Here is an 8,391-nt window from a genome sequence, read left to right on the forward strand (position 1 = left end):
ATGAGAGGAACTTTACATAACATAGAAATCCTGCAACAATTCGTAAATTGCCCAAACACAGTGTTCAGACCGGATATGCGCTACCCGTTAAAGGGGGCGAAGAAATCAGGCCTAAGTTTGAAAAATGAAATGGGTTAACTCGATAGAGGATGTTTCCAAAGGTAGAGAAAATAATGTAGGACCTTTTACCAGGAGAAAGCTAATTGTATCTTTTACACTTTACAGTGTGCATTGAGGGAAGTCAGGAATAGTTTAAATTAGGATTGAAAAAATTAAACTAGGTGAAAAGGGGGTGTAGCAAGTAGATTTAGGGCAGTTCACAGCCTGGCGTAAACGCAAGGTGCTGTCACACAGCTTAAGTTATTTGGTTGATTTATTTTATGACAAAATAATAATAAATAAAGAACAATACAGAATCCAAATCTGAACCAAAGAACAAAATAGTGAAATGTGGATTATTGGGTTTTTCTCTGTATATATGAAGTATTTGTAATGTGTATCTGCTAATGAAGGCTTGTAGAGGCCAGTTTATACTCACAAACAAGTGCTCAGCCAGACTGAAAAACAGGAAGCTTTAGTGCACAAGGCATATTAATAAATATAGACACAAAAAGAGGAACTCCCCATATAAACAACGTTCAAAAATGTGTGAAGTATAAAGTACCGAAATAACACTATATAAGTCACAGCTGATGATTCTAATGTTAGAGAGCTCTTGCAACTGGCGTCTGAGCTGTGCAGAGGTCTCTCTTAAGACAGGTACTTATGTAGGTTAGCATGAGGTTGAGTTAATTTTATACACAATGCATAACTGTGCTTGTTTAGAGTTGATGTTCTATCCAAGAGGGTTTTAAGCTTCACTGGTGAGAGTGTCCAGGTGATACATGTTGAGGGAAGATGAGAACATAGCAGGTGAATTGCATGCACGCTTACAAACACACATGATTTAAATATAGGCCAGGCCAAAGGCCTGGACTTGATGCAGCTTTCAACTTTACAGCTCCTAACTTGCAGGAATGGCGGGGAGTGTAATGAATGAATGCAAAACATGCTTACAGACACAATCATGACAGGGGTTTATTTTACAGGGTAAAGGTGGACCACAGGTTGCTTTGTTTCTGCTTAGCAACTACTGAGGTAAATGGTGTTAAAGATAAATATGCAATAAGTGAACAGGAAATGTGTGAGGGTGAGCCGGGTGAAACAAAATGTTGTAGATAATGGAAACTTGTCTAACTGGCACTAACAGTAACCTTGGCATGTTATGTATATGCTTGAGGCCAAAAGAGGCGTAAATCCAGATAGAAAATTTTGAAGTGTGCTTTTTAGCGGAGATTTAGGCTGACATGGGGATGGTGTGCATTTTACTTGGGTTGTGTTTAATAAGACTAAAAGCGTTGCTCACACACATAAAGAGTATTGAGATTAAATAAAGTTAATATAATGGATAGAGCCCAGAACAGGATAATACATAAGTAAAATCAAATGTAATGTTTGATTTCACTTTTATTGGGAAACAATCAGGCTAGAAATGTGAGTAACCTATGTTTAAACTGTGAAAACACTCTCCACATACATTAAAACTGTGCAACTCTGAGTGGGCAATGTAATGAAGCAACTGTTACATATTTGCATTAAACTAGCCAACATAGACTCACCACAAAAGGATGTAGGATGTTGCCCTGCAGCGGGGGCAGAAAATCATTTGCAAACCAGGGATCTTATGTTGATTATCATATTCTTACTTATGTACACACACACACAGAAGGGAAACCAACTTTGAATAATGACAGGAACCTGAGATGAACACAGTAGGTTAGTAAGGTGTAGCAGAGAGAGGTTGTTTGTTTTTATCCCTTACAGGAGAAGATTTCCACTAGAGAGGGACCCAGAAAAGGAGCAGAGACCACTTAAGCATGAAGTGTTTTCAAGTGGGAGCTGGTGTTTTATTGCTGGACCACCTAGAGGACATGAGGTGGTTGTCGGATTTGCTGAGTCAGGGGGTGGCAAGAGAGGGTCAGAGCGAAGGTAGTGGACCTGGGAATGGTGTAGTGACGTCTTTGGAAGACGTCAAAAGGGGGAATTGTGGAATTACAGGGATTATTTTACATAACCATCATCTTATCATTGCATTAATTATCATTTCATCAAAGTGTTTATTGAAGTTGCTGGCATTATGTTATAATTTATATTATAGGGGTTATCATAATCAAATATTAACATGTTTATTATAGGTGCAGTTATAACTACTTTAAAATGATTGAGTTAAATATATATATATATCATAACTCATATGCTGAGTATATTGTTACAGTAAAATAGTAGCTGAGCAAAGGCCTGAATGTATTCAGCTTCTTGTGGTATTTGAGTTTGCTTAGTTACAGGTGACGTAAGGATGTCCAGCCCATGGTGACCTCAAAGGCCTTAGATCATCACCATATTCTTAAGAGGATGCCAGAAAGAGGAACCTCTATGTTGCAGTTAATTCTTAAAATACATGAATGTTCTGTACATGCAAATTATGTGCTTGTAAACGCAAGAAGGGGCGTTACAATACCCTGATGTTATAAAAGCAATCTAGAGTGTATTTTGGGTAGAGATGTACAACTGTTTGGCAGTTTACACCTCTCCACGCTGCGTGCATTCATTAAAAATCAATTGTTTGATTGACCTCTTCTGGACCATCATTGTTTTACTCTCATCCTCAATTTCGAACCCGTAACAGGGGCCCCAAAAATTTTTGTAGTAGTAAGTGCACTCAGGAAAAAACCTGTCAGGTGATTTTGTTTGGTACTTTGATGAGCTAATAATCAGCTCTCTTTTTTCATTTTTGTTCTAAGCAGGCCCGGAAGAGAATGAACCGACGGCGCTGACAAAATTACCAAGTACGAAAATCAGGTGGGCTTTACAGAATTATAATTGATTACAATCAGAGACTGATTGGCGGCAAGTCTCTGTCTAAAAATGATTGCAGCGTGTCAATCCAGTCAAAATATAGAGAACTATTTTCCTAAAAAGGAAAACGAAATAAAACAAATGATTGAGCTCATTTTGCTGATGTGGAGCATCTGATGACGTGCGCGGAAGGCTGCAGATCAGCAAAAAATATCATGTGTGAATGCATGGGAGTGAATGTGAGTGATGGGACCAAGAGGGGAAATAAATAAAAGGTTGACAAACAGGACAAGTGGGAGACTTAAATCTGGGGATGCTGATTTTGGGATATTGATGTGTGCGTTGAGAAAATTATTTATTGGGGTTGGATTATGTTATTACATTATAGAATGCTAAATGCTAAAAGGGAAACATTGATGTAACTTAAGTTACCATGAACGGAGGGGGCACATGATTAATAACTGTTCTGTGTAAGTTTATTTTGGGTTAGAACACAGGTTGGATCATAAGTGGAGAAACTGAGTATAAAAGGTGATGTTCTGGTTAACACACAGGCTTTTGTTTTTAGGACGTTCCAAGGATGCAGGCTGTGGATGGAGCCAAGAAAGGATTTGACATGATGATTAATTTGATTTCATTCCTTAAACACAGGTTTGAAGGGCCGGAGCATGTATGCCTAATATGATATGACTAACCTTTTTCTTTTAATTCCCTAACCTGAGTGAAGGATTTTGAGTTTGTAACACATGAGATGTGTCACAAAAAAGGGGGGGTGTTAATATATGCGATTAGCTACATGAAATGTGCTCTTTTAGGGTTACTAAGCAAATGTCTACGTGACCTTTACCTAGTAACCTTTGTGATGATAAACTTGTTTACCGACTTGCTCTCTTGTAGAACATACAGACTTAGAAAAGGGGAACTTCAGCTTTGAGTTTTGAGAATAACTCTGTTAAGTTGACAGGAAACACGTCGAGACAGCAATATAGGGCAAATGTATTAGAGCTTGTAATTAAATGTGGGACTTGAAAAGAGGAAGCAAATTTGGTACAGGATGTACTTGAGATGATCAGACGAGAGAAGGAGAAGGTCAGGAATAGTTTAAACTAAGATTGAGAAAGTAAATGGGGTAAAAGGGGGTGTAGCTTCAGGGCAGTTCACAGCCTGGCGTAAACGCAAGGCGCTGTCACACAGCTTAAGTTATTTGGGTGATTTATTTTATGACAAAATAATAAGGAAATATTGAAAATATGCAACACGTTGAGGAGATCTCTTTTGTTATATGCCTCTCTGGAGCTTCTCTCCTGATGCTACTCCACCAAAAGAAGTTTATTCATAGAGACTATGTCAGCTCCCAAACAGACAACAACAAACCAAGACTAGCAAAAAAGAATCTGAATATAAATAATAACAAATAAAGAACAATACAGAATCTAAATCTGAACCAAAGAACAAAATAGTGAAATGTGGATTATTGGGTTTTTCTCTGTATATATGAAGTATTTGTAATGTGTATCTGCTAATGAAGGCTTGTAGAGGCCAGTTTATACTCACAAACGAGTGCTTAGCCAGACTGAAAAACAGGAAGTTTTAGTGCACAAGGCATATTAATAAATATAGACACAAAAAGAGGAACTCCCCATATAAACAACGTTCAAAAATGTGTGAAGTATAAAGTACCGAAATAACACTATATAAGTCACCGTTGATGATTCTAATGTTAGAGAGCTCTTGCAACTGGCGTCTGAGCTGTGCAGAGGTCGATCTTGGTCATAACAGTGATGTCTCTATTTACAGGTTGAGTTAATTTTATACACAATGCGTAACTGTGCTTGTTTAGAGTTGATGTTCCGTCCAAACAGGTTTTAAGCTTCACTGGTGAGAGTGTCCAGGTGATACATGTTGAGGGAAGATGAGAACATAGCAGGTGAATTGCATGCACGCTTACAAACACACATGATTTATATATAGGCCAGGCCAAAGGCCTGGACTTGATGCAGCTTTCAACTTTACAGCTCCTAATTTGCAGGAATGGCGGGGAGTGTAACGAATGAATGCAAAACATGCTTACAGACACAAACATGACAGGGGATTATTTTACAGGGTAAAGGTGGATCACAGGTTGCTTTGTTTCTGCTTAGCAACTACTGAGGTAAAAGGTGTTAAAGATAAATATGCAATAAGTGAACAGGAAATGTGTGAAGGTGAGCCGGGTGAAACAAAATGCTGTAGATAATGGAAACTTGTCTAACTGGCATTAACAGTAACTTTTGCATGTTATGTATATGCTTGAAGCCAAAAGAGGTGTAAATCCAGATAGAAAACTTTGAAGTGTGCTTTTTAGCGGAGATTTAGGCTGATAGGGGGAGGGTGCGTATTTTACTCTGTGTTTAATAAAACTAAAAGCGTTGCTCACACACATAAAGAGTATTGAGATTGAAGAAAGTTAATATACTGGATAGAGCCCAGAACAGGATAATACATAAGTAAAATCAAATGTAACGTTTGATTTCACTTTTATTGGGAAACAATCAGGCTAGAAATGTGAGTAACCTATGTTTAAACTGTGAAAACACCTGGGTTCATTTCCATAGAAAAACTGTAGAAAAAACAAGAACTCATGTCAGGAGGACCAACTTAGAAAATGCACCTGAAGATGGTCTCATGAAGAGATTTGCTGTTGGGGTGTGCTGAGACTGGACGAGTATTTTAAACAAGTGAAGGAGAAATGGTTGAGTGTGTGTTTAAGTGTAGATATGCGCTTGATATTGATATATATATGTATATATGGGGGTTTTCATAGTTATTCTAAATGGCACCTCAATAGTTTAATAATTAGCCAAGAAATGTGTATTGAACTCTCCACATACTTTGAAACTGCGCAACTCTCCGTGGGCCATGCAATCAAGCAACTGTTACATATCTGCATTAAACTAGCCAACATAGACTCACCACAAAATGATGTAGGATGTTGCCCTGCAGTGGGGGCAGAAAATCATTTGCAAACCAGGGATCTTATGTTGATTATCATATTCTTACTTATGTACACACACACACACAGAAGGGAAAAATTTCAAAACAAAACAAAAAACAACTTCCCTTATCCTGTCAAGCACAGGAGTAAAATAAAAATCTCTTTGGGCTCTGTTAAAAATTTCTTTAGTAAAAGTGTAAAAGGCCAAACCTAAGAGGTTGGGCAACCCGGAAAGTCCCTCCAAAATCAGGAGTTAATAGTCAGGAAACATTTCTCACTTTAACGCCTTATATCTGAAAAATGATTGACTGATAGATGTAGATTGACATACAAGTGGACATACATACACATGTGAATTTAGACATTAGAAGTGTAGAGGCATGTACACACAGATTGGCAAACCGGTACAGAGTCTAACTGAAGAGCTTAACAAAGCAGACGTGGCAGTAGGGTTTATCATTTTGCCTGATATGATATTGTGAACCAACTTTGAATAATGACAGGAACTTTAGATGAACACAGTAGGTTAGTAAGGTGTAGCAGAGAGAGGCTGTTTGTTTTTATCCCTTACAGGAGAAGATTTCCACTAGAGAGGGACCCAGAAGAGGAGCGGAGATCATTTAAGCATGAAGTGTTTTCAAGTGGGGGCTGATGTTTATTACTAGACCACCTAGAGGACAGGAGGTTATTGTCTGATTTGCCGAGTCAGGGGGCCGAAGAGAGAAGAGCAGCAGTTGAGAAGGTCGCCAACAGAAAGGAGCGGTGACAAATTGAGGACTCCACAAAAGCAGGGGAGTTTCTTTCCAGGATACAAAGTTTATATAACATGATGCAAACACGTGAATCAGAGACACGTAATGAGAAGAAACTTATTAAAATGTTCCTTACCACTACATGTTTATTGTATGCAATGATATTAACCATGGCTGTGTTGTTTACTGTTTATATTTTGCAGGGTACTCCAGACCCCTTGTCTGAACACAGAGGCCAGTCCAGTCCAGCACTTCCTGAGACTGTAGTTGCTAAAACGGGATCGGTAAAAAGACAAAAGCGCGAGGTGTCAGGTAAAGGTGATGAGTGTCTCAGCAGCAATAATGGCATAGAGTTGAATTATGTTAAAGGGTCTACCAGCTCATTCACGTTTGATTTGTGTAACGTCATTAAGTGTACAGGAGCTAATAGTAGTTGGAGAGCGTATGATGTACAGGTCTGCAATCACCCCATGATATGCTTAGGTAAATTTAGTTGATCCAAAGTCTAAGCCGCTCGCAGAAAGTTCTATCACCATTCTGACTGATCAGATGCTAACTTTGAGAGCAGTAGCTCAAAAGCAACAGGAACCAAAAGGGAGAGTACTTCTGACCACAGATTACTCTAGACTGGAGCTTAAGGATTTAATCGAGCGTGTCACTGGTTTCAAGGACAGTAACCTCTGGCTTGATTGGGTGGCTCAAAATGCTAGAGAACAACATGTATCTGATTATGTTGCCTGTGCTTTAGCCAGGCCACGTTTGTCTACAGAGTGACTGGGAGCTCCACTCATGCTGATTAGAAACCAGGTAAAGACTATTCCATAACACAACTCGCGAACTTTAGCTGCCAGACATAAGAGACAGATTTTGGCCAAATGAGGGACCTAGGGTACACATGTTTATGATCCTCGCCTAAACTCACCGACCTGGGTTGACTCCATAGGAGTGCCTAGGGGAGTTCCAGACGAGTACAAGCTGGTAAATCTGATAGCTGCAGGATTTGAGAGTATATTTCTTTGGGTAACGCCTAATCAAAATTTTGACCACATTAGGTTCACTAAAACCTGCTGAGACTCTCTAACCTCACCAGGGACGCCATGATGGGGTTGGAAGAACAATTGGGTCCGAGTTTGCTGATGGGAGTGTAAAATCAAATGACCCTTGACGTGAGAGGGGAGGCGTATGCGCCATGTTCGGAGACATGTGCTGCACTTTTATCCCTATTAATACTGCCCCAGATGGCTCAGTAACCTGAGCTCTGGTGGGTCTGAAGAATTTGTCTAAAACAATGCATGAGCACTCAGGTATCGAAAATCCGCTGGCGTCCTGGATGACATCTGTGTTTGGACAATGGAAAGGTGTGGCTATGTCAGTGATATGTTCATTGGCTGTATTTTTGGGAATGTTGGTCATCGCTGGTTGTTGTATCATTCCTTGTGTAAGAGGACTGTTGGTAAAGGTAATGGGTTGTGAACCCTGGCTGGGTTGAGGGCATCTATAGGATGAACTTAGAACCCATAGAGCCGAGCAGGGAGTGATGCAACACGAAGTGTGGTGACATTCCTGATTGGAATGTCAAAAGAGGGAATTGTGGAATTACAGGGATTATTTTACATAACCATCATCTTATCATTGCATTAATTATCATTTCATCAAAGTGTTTATTGAAGCTGCTGGCATTATGTTATAATTTATATTATAGGGGTTATCATAATCAAATATTAACATGTTTATTACAGGTGCAGTTATAACTACTTTAAAATGATTGAG

Source organism: Oreochromis niloticus, linkage group LG3 (assembly GCF_001858045.2).
Source record: "Oreochromis niloticus isolate F11D_XX linkage group LG3, O_niloticus_UMD_NMBU, whole genome shotgun sequence".
NCBI classification, from domain to species: domain Eukaryota; kingdom Metazoa; phylum Chordata; class Actinopteri; order Cichliformes; family Cichlidae; genus Oreochromis; species Oreochromis niloticus.